General features: G+C 39.7%; 1 long non-coding RNA gene across 1 annotated transcript; it reads left to right on the plus strand.

The window, feature by feature from the left end:
- The first annotated feature begins 9,274 nt into the window (after positions 1-9,274).
- Positions 9,275-11,282, plus strand: LOC141342102 (uncharacterized). The gene is made up of 4 exons (XR_012356660.1): positions 9,275-9,661; positions 9,886-9,940; positions 10,361-10,461; positions 11,021-11,282. It is a non-coding gene; the product is annotated as an uncharacterized lncRNA (long non-coding RNA).
- The last annotated feature ends 8,587 nt before the right edge of the window (positions 11,283-19,869 follow it).

Here is a 19,869-nt window from a genome sequence, read left to right on the forward strand (position 1 = left end):
CCACTTTACCTGAATTCACCCTATATTTTGGATACTTGTATGCTGAAGTAGCCCTTTAAAATCAGTTGTAATATAGGCTTTCACCTCTAGAGGGTACCATACTTTTATTTACGAGGAGAACCACGATTATCGATGATTTACTGTGCATTATAATAGAGTATGGGCACTGCATTAAAATCTCATCAATTTCTTAAAGTAAAATACATATTTATGTGAACTGTTACTCCTGTTTATTTTCCTGAATGACAAAACATCTTTAATTTCTGCAAAACTCTTTTATAAAACTTTATATTCTTTTTTCTGCAGCGGGGATAACATTTTATGACCGATTAACATGATAAAACGTAATTAATGTGCAAAGGAATGCATGCATTGCATGATTAAAAAACATATAAAAAATTCTTCTTGTAGTAATAAAAACCTTACATTTTTATTCAAAAGGATCTGATTGGTAACTGTATAACATTTGTTTATCAGTAGTTAAGCACCAATAGAATGAACTCAGCAGACCAACATTCCATTCATGACATCATAATAGCCATTACACATTACAAAGAATCCTGGTGGAAAGAGCTTCATTTGGCATTTGACTGTTGTGATTGCTGCTTGTTTATCGCTCATTCAAGCCAGATTTGTTGTTGTTGTTGAGATAATCTTCACTCCGCTATTTCAAGATGTGGTGCAGAGACCGAAATACTCTCCAGAGTCAGGTCATTCCATGCCTAAAAGGCAAACGGATTTTCAGCAGACCTTCTGGATCTTCCTTCTTGCCTGAGACTGGACTGAAGAAGCCAGCTTCAGGTGAAAGTACTCCAGGAAGTTGCAGGCCAAGACCTCCTATCTATATAATGGATGTGGCAGAGAGAAACGTCACAGAACCTTCAAGTGAGTCTGATCTGAAAGCTAAAGCTCACTTTTCTGTTCACCCACTGCCCAGTCTTGCAAGAGGGGACCAACGTACGTCTCTGCATGCAGGTGAAAGACCTCCAGGGCGTCGAGGGTCCAGACCTCCTAACCATTTAATGGGCATTGCAGAGACAAACGTCAGTGAATCTTTATGTGAGTCTGATCCGAAAAGTAACACTCACCTCTCCTTACCCTGGCTGCCAAGTTTTGCAAGTCGACCTGCGAGGTTGGACAAAGGTACGTCTGTGCTTGGACACCCTGTTGCTGTGAACATGCCTGTTCTAGAAGCAACCCGTGTTCCTGTGAAACCTCTAGTTGGACAAAGCAAGACTGCTGGACATTTCTTCTTGCCTGAAGCTGAAGAGAAGACATCAGTTTCAGGTGAAAGACCTCCAGGACGTCGAGGGTCCAGACCTCCTCACCATTTAATGGGCATTGCAGAGATAAACGTCAGTGAATCTTTATGTGAGTCTGATCCGAAATGTACCACTCACCTCTCCTTACCCCGGCTGCCCAGTTTTGCAAGTCGACCAGTGAAGTTGGACAAAGGTACGTCTCTGCTTGAACACCCTGTTGCTGTGAACATGCCTGTTCTAGAAGCAACCCGTGTTCCTCTGAAACCTCTAGTTGGACAGAACAAGTCAGCTGGACATTTCGTCTTGCCTGAAGCTGAAGAGAAGACATCAGTTTCAGGTGAAAGACCTCTGGGGCGTCGAGAGTCCAGACCTCCTCACCATTTAATGGGAATGGCAGAGACAAACGTCATTGAACCTTTATGTGAGTCTGATCTGAAAACTACCACTCACCTCTCCTTACCACGGCTGCCAAGTTTTGCAAGTCGACCAGTGAGGTTGGACAAAGGTACGTCTCTGCTTGAACACCCTGTTGCTGTGAACATGCCTGTTCTAGAAGCAACCCGTGTTCCTGTGAAACCTCTAGTTGGACAAAGCAAGACAGCTGGACATTTCTTCTTACCTGAAGCTGAAGAGAAGACATCAGTTTCAGGTGAAAGACCTCCGGGGCGTCGAGGGTTCAGACCTCCTCACCATTTAATGGGAATGGCAGAGACAAACGTCATTGAACCTTTATGTGAGTCCGATCTGAAAACTACCACTCGCCTCTCCTTACCCCGGCTGCCCAGTTTTTCAAGTCGACCTGCGAGGTTGGACAAAGATACGTCTCTGCTTGAACACCCTGTTGCTGTGAACATGCCTGTTCTAGAAGCAACCCGTGTTCCTGTGAAGCCTTTGGTTGGCCGACAGAATAGAGGCAGTGTTGCTGTGGCAAGGAATCTAATGTCTTTTCAGGGTACATTTGACAATGAGGATGTCAAGATGAAGAGGGCTCAGCCACCAAAAGAAACTAAAGAGAAATCATCAGTTTCAGGTGAAAGACCTCCGGGACGTCGAGGGTCCAGACCTTCTAATGGGCATGGTGAAGGGAAACGTTTGAACTGCTTGAACCTGATTTACCTCACACCCTGAATTTATAAATCATCCACACACAAACAAGACATGTTGATGAAAAAGATGTATGAAAAATTTTGCATTAAATAAACAGTTATTTTTTATCAAAAATTGCATATTTCCATTGCATAGGCCTAGTCTGACTATAACCTTGGTTAATCTAAAATTCTGGATCAAAAGGCAGTATATTGAATGTGACACATGAACATTGCACTAAAAAGTAATCCTAGGGTTAATAATGTCCCTTTTAAGACCATATTACTAACTTATAGTGAGAAACAGACAGAATTCAATGTATTCCGGTCAGTGAAGCTGAAATCGTGAATCCAGAATAGTCAGATTCGAGAACAAATTATTTCAACCGGTTTTGTAAATTGGTTCCGATTCATGAAAGTATTTCACAATACAACAAATGATTAATTCACAAATCAAAGCTCACAATTACGAATGCAGTAAGAAGAGCAAGAAAGAAGGAAAAAGTTTTAGTGACTAAAATTTCACCTGTTGATAAAAAGCTATGGTATTACAACGAACGAGTCACGTGGACTACCTTTATAATTTTATTTTGTTTATTTTTTTATTTTTGTTGGCCATTTTGGAAATTGACAGTATCAGTCTTCGTTAGACTATATTAAAAATAGATGTCTGGATATTCTTCAAAAATGCACGTTTCCAGTAAAAAGTACAGGTTTGAACGACACAAGGGAGAGTAAATACACAGTAGGGTGAATTCAGGTTAAGTGGGTCACTTTTTGTAAAATGTGAAATTTAGATATCTAGCTGTTTTTTTCTTTTCTTTATTACTTTTGTTAACTTTAAGGTCCAGCTATAATATTTCAGTTTGAAAACAGTTCATATAAAGTGTTAAACATTTTAGGATGCACTCCAAAATTTTTTTGATTAAATCTGAATATCAGAATATTCCAAATTAGAATACTGATAAATTAACTCTACAATATGTTTAAAATGTGACTATAAAAAAATAACAAATAGTATAAAAAATTAATTAGAGGAATATTTAAAATGGTAACCATATGCAATTTTTTTTGTCTATGTTCTCTAAACACTTTAAAGTAGATTTAATTGTGTCCATATTTTAACGCTTTATATTCTGCATCTACATTCTTCTACTCTTATCCTTTCTTCACTCCACAGATTGAACTTCATGCCTCGATTTTCTTTCCTCCATGTCTGACTTGAATTTCCTGACTTGAATTTCCTGATTTCTGTTTTGTAAGAAAAGTAAATAATACATGTCAACTATAAAATAACCAGTGAATGTCAATTTATTTAATGAATTTGAGTATACTTACTAAAGGTTAAAGGTCGACCCACTTTACCTGAACCCACTGCCCCACTTTATCTAACACATTCAGCAAAAATGGGCCAACAATATTTAAACACCTACCAAGAAAACTAACACATTTTTAAAAAATGTCGTTCTTTGCATTTTATTCCCTGTTAACTGTGGAAACAAAAACAGCAGGGCCTGTCTCAATAATATTTGTTTCCATTTAGTGAGCAACCTTATAATTTAGAAATTGAAATCTTATGTCAAAGTGTTTTCTACCTTTCACCATGACACAGTCCTCCTTAGATGTGTTGCCACAACCCCCAGTTTTATATTGCGTCAACCAAGACCAATTTAGAGAAACCTTTGGAGAAATAGTGTCTCTTTAATTAAGAACCATTTTTATGCTCTGAAAGTGCAAACCCATTGAGCACAGTACAATCAAACGGCCCACTTTACCTGAATTCACCCTATATTTTGGATACTTGTATGCTGAAGTAGCCCTTTAAAATCAGTCGTAATATAGGCTTTCACCTCTAGAGGGTACCATACTTTTATTTACGAGGAGAACCACGATTATCGATGACTTACTGTGCATTATAATAGAGTATGGGCACTGCATTAAAATCTCATCAATTTCTTAAAGTAAAATACATATTTATGTGAACTGTTACTCCTGTTTATTTTCCTGAATGACAAAACATCTTTAATTTCTGCAAAACTCTTTTATAAAACTTTATATTCTTTTCTTTGCAGCGGGGATAACATTTTATGACCGATTAACATGATAAAACGTAATTAATGTGCAAAGGAATGCATGCATTGCATGATTAAAAAACATTATTTAAAAAATTCTTCTTGTAGTAATAAAAATCTTACATTTTTATTCAAAAGGATCTGATTGGTAAATAACATTTGTTTATCAGTAGTTAAGCACCAATAGAATGAACTCAGCAGACCAACAATCCATTCATGACATCATAATAGCCATTACACATTACAAAGAATCCTGGTGGAAAGAGCTTCATTTGGCATTTGACTGTTGTGATTGCTGCTTGTTTATCGCTCATTCAAGCCAGATTTGTTGTTGTTGTTGAGATAATCTTCACTTTCAAGATGTGGTGCAGAGACCGAAATACTCTCCAGAGTCAGGCCATTCCTTGCCTAAAAGGCAAACGGATTTTCAGCAGACCTTCTGGATCTTCCTTCTTGCCTGAGACTGGACTGAAGAAGCCAGCTTCAGGTGAAAGTCCTCCAGGAAGTTGCAGGCCAAGACCTCCTATCTATATAATGGATGTGGCAGAGAGAAACGTCACAGAACCTTCAAGTGAGTCTGATCTGAAAGCTAAAGCTCACTTTTCTGTTCCCCCACTGCCCAGTCTTGCAAGAGGGGACCAACGTACGTCTCTGCATGCAGGTGAAAGACCTCCAGGGCGTCGAGGGTCCAGACCTCCTAACCATTTAATGGGCATTGCAGAGACAAACGTCAGTGAATCTTTATGTGAGTCTGATCCGAAAAGTAACACTCACCTCTCCTTACCCTGGCTGCCCAGTTTTGCAAGTCGACCTGCGAGGTTGGACAAAGGTACGTCTCTGCTTGAACACCCTGTTGCTGTGAACATGCCTGTTCTAGAAGCAACCCGTGTTCCTGTGAAACCTCTAGTTGGACAAAGCAAGACTGCTGGACATTTCGTCTTACCTGAAGCTGAAGAGAAGACATCAGTTTCAGGTGAAAGACCTCCAGGGCGTCGAAGGTCCAGACCTCCTCACCATTTAATGGGAATGGCAGAGACAAACGTCATTGAACCTTTATGTGAGTCTGATCTGAAAACTACCACTCACCTCTCCTTACCCCGGCTGCCAAGTTTTGCAAGTCGACCAGGGAGGCTGGACAAAGGTACGTCTCTGCTTGAACACCCTGTTGCTGTGAACATGCCTGTTCTAGAAGCACCATGTGTTCCTGTGAAACCTCTAGTTGGACAAAGCAAGACTGCTGGACATTTCTTCTTACCTGAAGCTGAAGAGAAGACATCAGTTTCAGGTGAAAGACCTCCGGGGCGTCGAGGGTTCAGACCTCCTCACCATTTAATGGGAATGGCAGAGACAAACGTCATTGAACCTTTATGTGAGTCTGATCTGAAAACTACCACTCGCCTCTCCTTACCCCGGCTGCCCAGTTTTGCAAGTCGACCTGCGAAGTTGGACAAAGGTACGTCTCTGCTTGAACACCCTGTTGCTGTGAACATGCCTGTTCTAGAAGCAACCCGTGTTCCTGTGAAGCCTTTGGCTGGCCAACAGAAAAGAGGCAGTGTTGCTGTGGCAAGGAATCTAATGTCTTTTCAGGGTACATTTGACAATGAGGATGTCAAGATAAAGAGGGCTCAGCCACCAAAAGAAACTAAAGAGAAATCATCAGTTTCAGGTGAAAGACCTCCGGGACGTCGAGGGTCCAGACCTTCTAATGGGCATGGTGAAGGGAAACGTTTGAACTGCTTGAACCTGATTTACCTCACACCCTGAATTTATAAATCATCCACACACAAAGAAGACATGTTGTTGAAAAAGATGTATGAAAAATTTTGCATTAAATAAACAGTTATTTTTTATCAGAAATTGCATATTTCCATTGCATAGGCCTAGTCTGACTATAACCTTGGTTTATCTAAAATTCTGGATCAAAAGGCAGTAGATTGAATATGACACATGAACATTGCACTAAAAAGTAATCCTAGGGTTAATAATGTCCCTTTTAACCCTTTAACTGCCCGCTCGACCAAATGGTTGAGCACATTTTGAGTCACTATATTTTATTAAGAGGAGTACCTAAAGCCGGGCATACACTGTACGATTTTTGACCCTTTTTGCCACGATTTTTCACTCGTGCGAGAATTTCTTGGATCGGGCCGATTTTCAGCTGACTCGTGCGTCTCACATCGTGTAGTATACACAGGGTAACGAGAAGCGATTACCCTCTCACGATCGACAATCGTATGGTCGGATGAAAATCAAACTGGTTTGAAATTCTGGTCGGCCCTCGTGAGTGTATCGCACCGTTGAAGCAATGCTACGAGCGTCTACGACCTGATTACCCCAAAACTCTGGCACTGCGCCTGTGCAAACACGAAAGTGAAAGTGAAGGAAGTAGTGATGGGAAGTTCGGATCATTTTACCGACTCGGACCTTTGAGTCTCGTTCAGCAAAATGAACGAATCTTTTTTCGAGTAATTTCGTTCATTTTAACAATAAATATAATTCAAATGTTAGCCTTTAACCTCCCTAACACATCTACTGCTGACACAAACGTTAATCACACTTCAAACAAAACAAAACAAAACAAAACTATAATGCTATAAGAAACAGAAAATATTAAATCATTGTTTGCCTGGGTCTTTAGTCTAGAGCCCTGCATTTGAGTCCGAGCCCGTCGGGGCCCGAATTTTTTTTTTTTTTTTGCCCCTAGGGCCGGGCTTCGGGCCAATTTTCACGTCATAACTTGCACATATATCGGGCGTGATTTCATGATTTCATGCGTGCGTCCCCGGAAGCGCCAGTGATTTCTCGCACATAGCAGAGTATGAGCGGAGCGCGGAGTGGAGCGGTGTGATTTTGAATGGAGGAAGGAGCGGATTTTTTTAAAAGTCGGAGCGTCATGGTTTTCACTCTCTTCAAGAGCGCTCCACCACCGCTGTTTAGCTTGATAGAGATGGATCACTCAAATCAGAAATAATGTGATCTGTAGGTAAAATAACTGACGAAAACGTATTATTTTCATTACAAACTTTGCACTGGATAAAGCAGCAATACTCTTTTAATGCTGACAATTATTAGCTGTGGTCGGAACAAATATTGCACACTATGTTTGAAACTCTCCTGTTATTTTATTTTATTATATTTTATGAACAGGACTGTTACATTTCAAACATACTTAATTTTTTTTTTTTTTTTTTGTTTTGTTTTTTGACGCGGAGCGGTGTTTCTGACATCAGTGAGAGAGGAGTGGAGCTGGATTATTAAATGCAAGGAGTGCGGGGGAAATTGTTGCCGCTCCACTGTGCTCACATACCGCAGAGAGATTTTCAGCCACGTGGTAAAGTTGTGTTTTTTAAGTTTTCTATATTATTATTTATTCTTTATATATTTGTTCAATATTCGTTTACTTTACCACTGCGACTTTGTATGTTCCGGTTTTGCGCAGCAGAACTGCCTGCCCTGTTTGAAATGCCTTCCCAGCAAACATTGGTCCGACGGCGACGTCCTGTCCCTGGCCAAAAATAGTCGCGGTAGGACGACAAAATATGCAAAAAAATTTAACACAAAATATTTCTTAAAAATGCTTTCAGATGCATTTGTACATGTCTACAATTATATGTGGTTGCATGTAAAGTTGTTACTTTGACTTTTAGCTGAGTGTAATTCAAAATATACCCGGTTGTGATTCGGTTGTGAAAGGACGTCCAGCAGGTGACGTCTTTTTCACGTGCATTTATAGTCCATCGTCAACCTCTATAAAATCCTTATGAAATATGCAAAAGCAATTGTGCTTACATACACATTCACATTGGCATACTACAGTAATTAATTTAAGTGCCCAAAGTAGTTTCTTAAGAGGTTGTTAATAGACGTCCACTGACGTCCTTTAAACGTTTAAGACCCATGCAAACCAGCACGGAAATCTTTATTTAAAAAACTTCCATTTGTTTTACATCTTGTTTTATGTCAAATTCTATTCACAAATTGATTGTAGTTAAGTGTGAAATCACTGCATTTACCCATTATTCCACTAGTTTCCCATACATTACAATATGATTTAATTATTTCGTTTTTAATGATTAAATATATATAGGCTATATACATAAGTTATTCATAAAGTCACAATTTAAAGTCTGAGCTGGATGCAAAAACTGCTGCCAAGATGTTGTTACAAATCTCCCGATATGGTATCTCTACAGCAGATTATCTCGAGATATGACAGTTTGTACACTCAAAATTCCAGATCAATAGGTGGCGGTAATGCATCTTTTTATGCTGGTTTGGCAAAATCGCCAAAAACACCAGAAGAAGAGGAGTGAGCCGTAACGTACACGAGGAGAGAGTTTATTGAGTTTACAAATCATTAAAAATTCACCGATGGGTAAGTACATTTTGAGATATTTAATTAATGTATTTTAATTTTACTTGTTTTACTCGGAGGAACCAAAAGCAAGTATAAGCACACTGTCAAGTTAAATTAACTTGGGCTAAAGTTAGCTAGTATGCTAAAAGGTAATGTTTAATGCTATGGTCTTTTTTAACCCTAAAAAGAAACTCATCAGTGGCAAAATAAAAAGTTTATGAAAATTAAAAGTTGAAGTAGCCAGCTTTCGAATATTTTTAAGTTTTCTCAATTTGTTGTTTTATGTGTAAGCATTATCACAGAATGTTAAAGTGTGTTTGTGTTAATGACTTGTATGAGATATATTAAAAATTATATATTCAGTATACTATATGCATTGACACACACAAACACACACACATATATATTTCTTTATTATTAGGCAAGCTATAAAAGGGAAAAAAACAATAGTTAAATGTATATATGTGCTTTGATATCAATGACATGCAGCACATAAGAGCACATCGGTTGATTAAACATGTTTAAAGATTAAATTAAAAAGTACTACTCAGATGTAGCATTCTGAAAGTTTATTTCTGAAAATAAATGAAATGAAAGACTGTGATATGTTAAAACTGTAGAAGGAGCTCAGGAATAATTCACTGAAATCTGTAAATTAATTTGAGCATGGCTGACTTCAATAAGTGCTTTAAAAGTATTTTGTAATTTCAGATTTGCTAAACATGTCCTCTGACTATCAAAGAAAGTGGAGATGTCGAAAGGCAAGAGTTGATGCCTTAGCGGAAGAGGACAGCAGCTCAGAATCCGAGGGGACAGTGGAGCCTGCCTTGGTGTTTTACAATTTCAAATAGGTGGAACCAGATAATTACCCCATGCCATCAGCAAGTAAGGAATATTATATGGTGTTTGAAACGCAGGCCATTTATGGGCAATTCATTAAAGCAAAGTTTGCAAACAGTCAGTTTGTAAATCTTTTATTAGAGGTACAAGTAGTTGTTTATCGATAATCTAATGCCAATATTGATACCATTGTTTTTGTTTGCTTGTTTTGCTTGCTCTTGAGTTTTCAAAACATTATTACATTATTTTGATTGTGGTGTCACTTTTAGGTTCAGCAACTGTCCAGAGTTGGCCGAATGTCAGTCAGAGACTGTGTATGAACAGGTATGTATTTACCTAGCATTGTTTGTGTGTTTTGCTGTGTCGTATTTCAGAAAAAAATGACAATAGTAACAGTATCCACAATAATAACCTCAACCTTTGGTAATACTATAATTCTGTCACACACTATATCTACTTATATAATTGCCTGTTTTTGTGTTGAAGTTGTAATGTCTGTGCTAAATCAGGTTGTTCGTAGGACTTAAAACAAGATATAAAAACATAATGTTAGTGTAAGAAATGAATGAGTCATTACTTGTCACAAAAACTTTGGATAGGGATAGAGCACTTATTACATGATAGAGAGTGGTTGTGAAAGTGTATGTTTTAACACTGCATGCAATTGGCAAGCTGCACAGTACTGCTAATTTGTAATACTGATCAATGCATTTTAATATTATGACTGAATCGTTTATTTCGCAGAATCATGTCAAATGCCTTAATGGCAAAATTCAACATGCAGGGTGGTGGCCAGCTGGAGAAGGCTACATTCAAGGCTACACCTTTATATAATATAATACAAGGTAATTTGTGACACATCGTATGTTCCTTGTGTCTTATTTAAAAGGCCTGTTTTTATCAGAAATGTCCAAACGCATAATTAACATGTTTTAGTCCCGGTGTTCTCATATGTGGACATGTATGAAATCAACATCCTGCATCACGAATTAAGTCGTCACTTTGTTTTGAAATGCATAACATTTTTCTGAGATGTTGATTCATGACACACAGTTTAAAAATTAGACAAATTTAAATAATTACAAATCATCTTATTTCCATAAGAGTGTCACTACATTACTTTTAGACTTTTTGAAGACTAAGGAGAGGGAGTGGTCCTGGTGAAACATTCAATCATTTGGTATCTCAGAGAAGCTCTCAATACTGTGACATGTAGAGTGTCAGAGAAATCCACTAAAATATAATGTTCTCATGTTACTCATATCACAGGTTAATGTGTTCATGAAATGGATGGGAGAAGTCTTGTTCGACTGCATTGTACTATTAGTTTGATAGATAAAAACACTTTAAAAATAAGTGCTTGTTTAACTTTTTGCTTTTTACATTCATATTTTCTTCCCTCAGATGCTGTGAAGAGGTGGAACCCCAATTCAACGGAATAGGAAATTGATGGCGCTATGGCTGAACATCTAAAACATGCTCCAGGAAGAGCGGGGGGTGGGGGTTATAAAAAATAAGTTTTCGGGTGAAAAAGATGTGGGAGATATTTGTGACAGCTCAATTCTTTAAATTTAGTTATGAAACTGAATTTGTTTCGTGATGAACATGTTAATTTTTCCTGTTTCCCAGGTGAATTTGTATTAAAACCATAAAATAAATGTGATAAATAAATTGTGACTTTAGTTCATCCCGTTATCTTTGATCATTTGTAATGAACTACTAAAATGTTAATAATATAACACTTTATTTTACAGTGACCTTGTTACATGTAGTTACTGTAATAACTATAAATTATAAATAATTGCATGTATCAAACCTTAACCTTATTTTCAGATGCAGTTAATTATATTAAGTACTTAAATGTATAAGTAAAGTAATGTGTTGTTTGATCTACACATGATTATAACGTGTTCTATCTAGACGTTTCGGTATGACTGGGCCGATTTTGGCCCTTTTTAGAACCTTTGTGAGTTTAGATGTGTAAACGTCAAAATCGCCTGTTTACGATTTAACACAATTAGTGTATGATTATTTTATATGCAGGCTTATATGCCTACACTTGTGCATAAACACACCACATAAACATCCAGAAGAAGACGCTGAAGAGACGTGGAATTCACGGTCAGAAGAGACGTGGAATTCACGGCCAGAAAAGACGTGGAATTCACGGCCAGAAAAGACGTCGGTTCAACTTCCATTTTGGAACTATTTTTCAACCATGACGGGACGTGTCGGACGGACGTCTTTTCAACGGTCATTACACGTCCAAATGTTTGCTGGGTTTGTTCTGAGATGGTGATAATAAACTTTAAATCTAACATTTTGCTATATTGATGTTTGTTTTATATCTGTGAATTGCATTGTAGACTAGTCAAGTGTTGATTTGATATATGGTTAAATTGAGTAAACACACTGTGGACCACATACCGCTTGGATATCGATGTCACTTAAAAAACTAACTTACATTTAAAAAACAAACAAACAAAAAACTCCAAACTTTTCTCTAAATTGTTCTGATAAAAAAACCGAAACGAAAAAACATAAACTTTCTATTAAATACGAAATCTGGTCTATTTTAATGGCTGTAACAGTATAAGCTGTTTGGCGGAAAAAAAGACGGGCTTCGGGTCGGACTCGGGCCAAAATTTTTGATAAGCTGTCGGACACGGGCCGGGCTACAGCCTGTGCGTCTCGGACCAGGGCCGGGCTAGGGCTTAGATTTAAGTCTATGTCTACTTTAGTCTATGGTTCGCTCACCTCGCCTAACGACTCTAAAAACAGGTGAACTAATTCCAGTAATAGGATGTTGCGCATGCGCGACTGAACGAATCACTCCCCGAGACGACTCGTTTGTCCCGAGTCACATTAAAGATTCGTTCAAAATGAGCGAATCGTTCAAGAACGACCCATCACTAGAAGGAAGCAACATGTTCTGTTATTTCAAAAGTTCAATAAAAAAAATAATAATAAAAAAAGAACATTCTTCAGATACAAATAACATCATAAAAAAAAAAGATAAAAAAAGTCCATGCGCTTACACGAACTCACGGAAAGGCACGAGATCGAGCGCTTTTTGCTCTGGTGACCCTCATCATTCCTTGTCAGCATCCTACTACCGTGTTTTTGTTGTTCTTCTTCTTCTGTTTCAAGTCCGACGTGCGATATTGGACGCACAGTGTGAGCGGTAAGATCGCATAAGAGCATCGGGTCGTACAGTGTGAGAACATAAATCGTGAGCTGCGAACTTTTACACCCTGCGATTCTGTCGTGCAGTTTGAGCTAGAGCCAAGAGCAACGATTGATAATATCGCACAGTGTATCCCAGGCTTAACTTAACTTAAGCTGATTGAGCCATCTCTACCATCTGGTCGAGCTATGTTATGCCAAAAGAATCCACTAGATGTCATTATGTCAATCAGCAGTTCTCAACACTTCTTCTCTCATGGATGTCAGAATCAAAGAAATCACTCCTGCCATGTGAACTGTTTTTGGTGAAATTTTGCAAGCTAAGCATATTTTTTTGACATATTACACTGTAGGAGCCCTAACTTTACAAAATTATGTTGCTTGTTGCCAAAAAAAAAAACTTCAGTATGTTTTCAATAATTTTTCAAAAATGTGCTCAATAAATGGTTGATTTGTCACTTTATGGTAAAGGTAGAAATGCTAAGCTAATGTTTTCAAATCATCCATTTCTGCAGTCAGAATGGACTATTTGCTGATAAATATAAACTTCTGACCATTCATAGTTATGAATATGACACAGCTATTGTTATTTCCTCATGAATATACTTAGATCATTTCTTAAGTATGTCTTTTTTGCCACTTTTGGATATTTTTTAAGTAAATATAATGAAATCATAGAATTAATGTTTGAAAAACATAATGATCAGTTGCAGATACTTCTTAAATGACAAATACTGGTGTATTAACATTCAAATTTTAAGATTGTTATTTATTTGTTTGTTGTTTTTTTGTTTTGTTTTGTTTTTTTACAACAGTTTCTATGGTAAAAGAATGCGCACTCTCACTGTCAAGAGATGTTGCTGAAAAGTTTTACAATCACTAGTTTTTTATATTGTTTGAAGGATTGTTTCTAATGTTGGTTTACACTACACAACATTGCTGGTTTACAAAGAAATGTTCATTTATCTAGAAACAAAAATTCTGTTGCACTGCCACACTTGCCGGCGTGTTTCTTGAAACATAAAAGCCTAAAATGCCATTATATTATTATCTTTTGCTGTTTTTTATTTTATTATTATTATTACTTATTTATTTATTTTAATGCAGAAGGAATGTAATGTCTTTTGTTTTGTTACTTTTAGTTATTTGAGTTCTTTTTTTTTTTTGGTATTAAACAGTGAATATGGGTCTAGGCTAAAACAAGACTGAATTTGGGCTGTCAGTGAAAATTTAATAGACGTCTAACCATAGCCCAAGAATAGACTAGACATCAGTTAGACCATTATTGAACGACTACATGTATACGTCTAATAGACAGTAAATATGGGTCTAGACTAAAACAAAACTGAATATGGGCTGTCAGTGAAAATTGAATAGACATCTAGCCATAACCCAAGAATAGACTAGACATCAGTTAGACCATTATTGAACGACTACATGTATACATCTAATAGACAGTAAATATGGGTCTAGACTAAAACAAAACTGAATATGGGCTGTCAGTGAAAATTGAATAGACATCTAGCCATAACCCAAGAATAGACTAGACATCAGTTAGACCATTATTGAACGACTACATGTATACATCTAATAGACAGTGAATATGGGTCTAGACTAAAAAAAAACTGAATATGGGCTGTCAGTGAAAATTGAATAGACGTCTAGCCATAACCCAAGAATAGAGTAGACATCAGTTAGACCATTATTGAACGACTACATGTATACGTCTAATAGACAGTAAATATGGGTCTAGACTAAAACAAAACTGAATATGGGCTGTCAGTGAAAATTGAATAGACATCTAGCCATAACCCAAGAATAGACTAGACATCAGTAGACCATTATTGAACGACTACATGTATACGTCTAATAGACAGTAAATATGGGTCTAGACTAAAACAAAACTGAATTTGGGCTGTCAGTGAAAATTTAATAGACGTCTAACCATAGCCCAAGAATAGAGTAGACATCAGTTAGACCATTATTGAATGACTACATGTATACGTCTAATAGACAGTGAATATGGGTCTAGGCTAAAAAAAGACAGAATTTTGGCTGTCAGTGAAAATTTATTAGACGTCTAACCATAGCCCAAGAATAGACATCAGTTAGACCATTATTGAACGACTACATGTATACGTTTAATAGACAGTGAATATGGGTCTAGACTAAAACAAGACTTAATTTGGGCTGTCAGTGAAAATTTAATAGACGTCTAACCATAGCCCAAGAGTAGACTAGACATCAGTTAGACGACTATTGAACGACTACATGTATCCGTCTAATAGACAGTGAATATGGGTCTAGACTAAAACAAGACTGAATTTGGGCTGTCAGTGAAAATTTAATAGACATCTAACCATAGCCCAAGAATAGACTAGTCATCAGTTAGACCATTATTGAACGACTACATGTATACATCTAATAGACAGTGAATATGGGTCTAGGCTAAAACAAGACTGAATTTGGGGCGACAATGAAAATTTAATAGATGTCTAACCATAGTCCAAGAATAGACTAGACATCAGTTAGACCATTATTGAACGACTACATGTATACGTCTAATAGACAGTGAATATGGGTCTAGGCTAAAACAAGACTGAATTTGGGCCGTCAATGAAAATTTAATAGACATCTAACCATAGCCCAAGAATAGACTAGACATCCGTTAGACCATTATTGAACGACTACATGTATACGTCTAATAGACAGTGAATATGGGTCTAGACTATTTGGGCTGTCAGTGAAAATTTAATAGACGTCTAACCATAGCCCTAGAATAGACTAGACATCAGTTAGACCATTATTGAACGACTACATGTATACGTCTAATAGACAGTGAATATGGGTCTAGACTAAAACAAGACTGAATTTGGGCTGTCAGTGAAAATTTAATAGACGTCTAACCATAGCCCAAGAATAGACTAGACATCAGTTAGACGACTATTGAACGACTACATGTATACGTCTAATAGACAGTGAATATGGGTCTAGACTAAAACAAGACTGAATTTGGGCCGTCAATGACAATTTAATGGACGTCTAACCATAGCCCAAGAATAGACTAGACATCAGTTAGACCATTATTGAACGACTACATGTATACATCTAATAGACAGTGAATATGGGTCTAGACTAAAACAAAACTGAATATGGGCTGTCAGTGAAAATTGAATAGACATCTAGCCATAACCCAAGAATAGACTAGACATCAGTTAGACCATTATTGAACGACTACATGTATACGTCTAATAGACAGTAAATATGGGTCTAGACTAAAACAAAACTGAATTTGGGCTGTCAGTGAAAATTTAATAGACGTCTAACCATAGCCCAAGAATAGAGTAGACATCAGTTAGACCATTATTGAACGACTACATGTATACGTCTAATAGACAGTGAATATGGGTCTAGGCTAAAAAAAGACTGAATTTTGGCTGTCAGTGAAAATTTATTAGACGTCTAACCATAGCCCAAGAATAGACTAGTCATCAGTTAGACCATTATTGAACGACTACATGTATACGTCTAATAGACAGTGAATATGGGTCTAGACTAAAACAAGACTTAATTTGGGCTGTCAGTGAAAATTTAATAGACGTCTAACCATAGCCCAAGAATAGACTAGTCATCAGTTAGACCATTATTGAACGACTACATGTATACGTCTAATAGACAGTGAATATGGGTCTAGGCTAAAACAAGACTTAATTTGGGCTGTCAGTGAAAATTTAATAGACGTCTAACCATAGCCCAAGAATAGACTAGTCATCAGTTAGACCATTATTGAACGACTACATGTATACGTCTAATAGACAGTGAATATGGGTCTAGGCTAAAACAAGACTGAATTTGGGGCGACAATGGAAATTTAATAGACGTCTAACCATAGCCCAAGAATAGACTAGACATAAGTTAGACCATTATTGAACGACTACATGTATATGTCTAATAGACAGTGAATACGTGTTTAGACTAAAACAAGACTGAATTTGGGCCGTCAATGAAAATGTAATAGACGTCTAACCATAGTCCAAGAATAGACAAGACATCAGTTAGACGACTATTGAACGACTACATGTATACGTTTAATAGACAGTGAATATGGGTCTAGGCTAAAACAAGACTGAATTTGGGCCGTCAATGAAAATTTAATAGACGTCTAACCATAGCCCAAGAATAGACAAGACATCAGTTAGACGACTATTGAACGACTACATGTATACGTTTAATAGACAGTGAATATGGGTCTAGGCTAAAACAAGACTGAATTTGGGCCGTCAATGAAAATTTAATAGACATCTAACCATAGCCCAAGAATAGACTAGACATCCGTTAGACCATTATTGAACGACTACATGTATACGTCTAATAGACAGTGAATATGGGTCTAGACTATTTGGGCTGTCAGTGAAAATTTAATAGACGTCTAACCATAGCCCTAGAATAGACTAGACATCAGTTAGACCATTATTGAACGACTACATGTGTAACAAGGGAGGGTCAGAGACAGACGTTCGGATCCAAATGCAGGCTTTATTTGGAAGGCGTGGTAAACAGACAGGGTCAATCACCGGCAAACAACAACAACGAGGATAATCCAAAGAGTGGTCAAACACAGGCAGAAAGGTCGGGGCTGGCAACAAGAATCAAACACGGGAGGGAGTCCAGGAATCAAACACACGGGAAAACAAACACGGGAAGAAACGCTCGGAAATACAGACCATACGGAACAATAAGACTTCGCAGAGTGGCTGTGTGTGTGAGAAGCTTAAAGTCTCATCAGTAAAGTGAGAGCAGGTGAATGCAGTGATTAGTGCAGTGGCTTGTGGGGAATGAAGTCCATGAAGTGTGGTGCAAGAGTTCATGATGACAGGATAGACCAGATACGTGACAGAGCCCCTCCCCAAGGAGCGGCTTCCAGACGCTCTAACCACCTAATACAACCTGGAGGGTGGTGGAGCGGAGGCGGAACAGGGGGAGGGATGGAGGGCCAGGTCCATGTAGGGGTACTGGAACCACGAACTGAGGCGGAGCCGACGGAGGGAGAAGCCATGGTGGAGGAAGGATAGGCTCCTGCATGGGGCCGACCGACGGAGGTGGAGCCGGTGGAGCCCGAGGCGGAACCGGAGAGTCGATGGTCCTGGACGACACAGAGGATCCGGAGGGCCAAGGCGGAACCCAAGGCTCTGGCGACCCCGGCGGAGATGGAGGTCCGGAGGTACGCAGCGGAGCCGGAGTGACAGAGGATCGAGGCTGTGCCCACGGGAGGGAGGAGGTCCACAGAGCCGGCAGGACGGAGTGACGAGGCGCAGCCGGAGGAGTAGAGTCCAGAGGCGAAGGTGGGGCGACGACTGACCGGGGCGGAGCCGGAGAGACGATGGAGCCCGGAGGAGCTGGTGGGCCGACGGCCGACAACGGAGACGAGGGAGCACAGAGCCGGGGTGGAGCCGCAGGGTCGGAGGGCCGAGGTGGAGTCCAGGACTCTGAGACTGGAGGTGATGGTGAGGGATCCTTCAGTCTGGACATCGATGGAAACTGGCAGTCCCACGGCAAGTCCTCTGCACCGAAGGTGGGATGTGGGTGAGCAGAGGGACTGTCAGGAGACAGAGGTGGCGGGACTGGAGCAGCAGGGAGGGTGGGTGGGAACCCACACAGTCCATGCATGGCCTCCGTGACCAGAACCGGGCAGACAGGAATCTCAGGACGACTGGATGGAACCAACGGAGGCTCTGGAAGACTGGGCTGAACCAGCGGAGTCTCTGGAAGGCTGTCTTGAGGAGCGGGCTCTGGACGACGCTCTTGTGAAGCGGGCTCTGGACGACGCTCTTGTGAAGCGGGCTCTGGACAACGCTCTTGAGGAGCGGGCTCTGGAGAACTGGACGACCCCAGCGGAGATTCAGGAGGGCTGGGCGTCTCCAGCGGAGACTCTGGAAGAGCAGGCTCTGAGCGAGCGGTCACTGGAGGGCGCTCTGGCGGCGCAGTCACTGGAGGGCGCTCTGGCGGCGGAGACTCTGATTTGACGGTAGCCATCTTAGGTGCAGACTCAGGTTTGGCGGCCATCTTGGCCGGGGACTCAGGTGTGGCAGCCATCTTGCTTGCAGACTCTGGCGTGGCAGCCATCTTGCTTGCAGACTTGGGCGGTTTGGTAGATGTGGCTCGAACCGTTCCAGGCATGACAGATGGGATGTGTGAAAGTTCTGGTGATATGGGTGCTGTAGGACTGTGGGGCTCCTCATCCGCAGTCCCAACAGTAAATGTTGAACCGGCCAGCAGGAGAGCATAGTCTATGTATCGTTCAAGTGTCCAGTGCGGGGTGTGTAAAGGCATACTGGGTTTTAACTCCTGGTTCAGTCCATAATAAAAAATGTGCTTGAAAAAAATGACAGTGAAATCCACCTGGTGACATAGTTCGCAGAAGTCAGCCACATACTCCTCAATAGGCCGGTTGTTCTGGCGAAGACGAACTAGACGGTCTCCTGGGTTCATGGTGAACGGCTGATGAATAAAGCCGCTGGATCCTTGTAGCGGCGAAGTCTTCTGTAACAAGGGAGGGTCAGAGACAGACGTTCGGATCCAAATGCAGGCTTTATTTGGAAGGCGTGGTAAACAGACAGGGTCAATCACCGGCAAACAACAACAACGAGGATAATCCAAAGAGTGGTCAAACACAGGCAGAAAGGTGGCAGCAAGAATCAAACACGGGAGGGAGTCCAGGAATCAAACACACGGGAAAACAAACACGGGAAGAAACGCTCGGAAATACAGACCATACGGAACAATAAGACTTCGCAGAGTGGCTGTGTGTGTGAGAAGCTTAAATGCAGTCAGTGTGATGAGGTGCAGCTGTGAGCGGTAATCAGTAAAGTGAGAGCAGGTGAATGCAGTGATTAGTGCAGTGGCTTGTGGGGAATGAAGTCCATGAAGTGTGGTGCAAGAGTTCATGATGACAGGATAGACCAGATACGTGACAACATGTATACGTCTAATAGACAGTGAATATGGGTCTAGACTAAAACAAGACTGAATTTGGGCTGTCAGTGAAAATTTAATAGACGTCTAACCAT

Source organism: Garra rufa, chromosome 9 (genome assembly GCF_049309525.1).
Source record: "Garra rufa chromosome 9, GarRuf1.0, whole genome shotgun sequence".
NCBI lineage: Eukaryota > Metazoa > Chordata > Actinopteri > Cypriniformes > Cyprinidae > Garra > Garra rufa.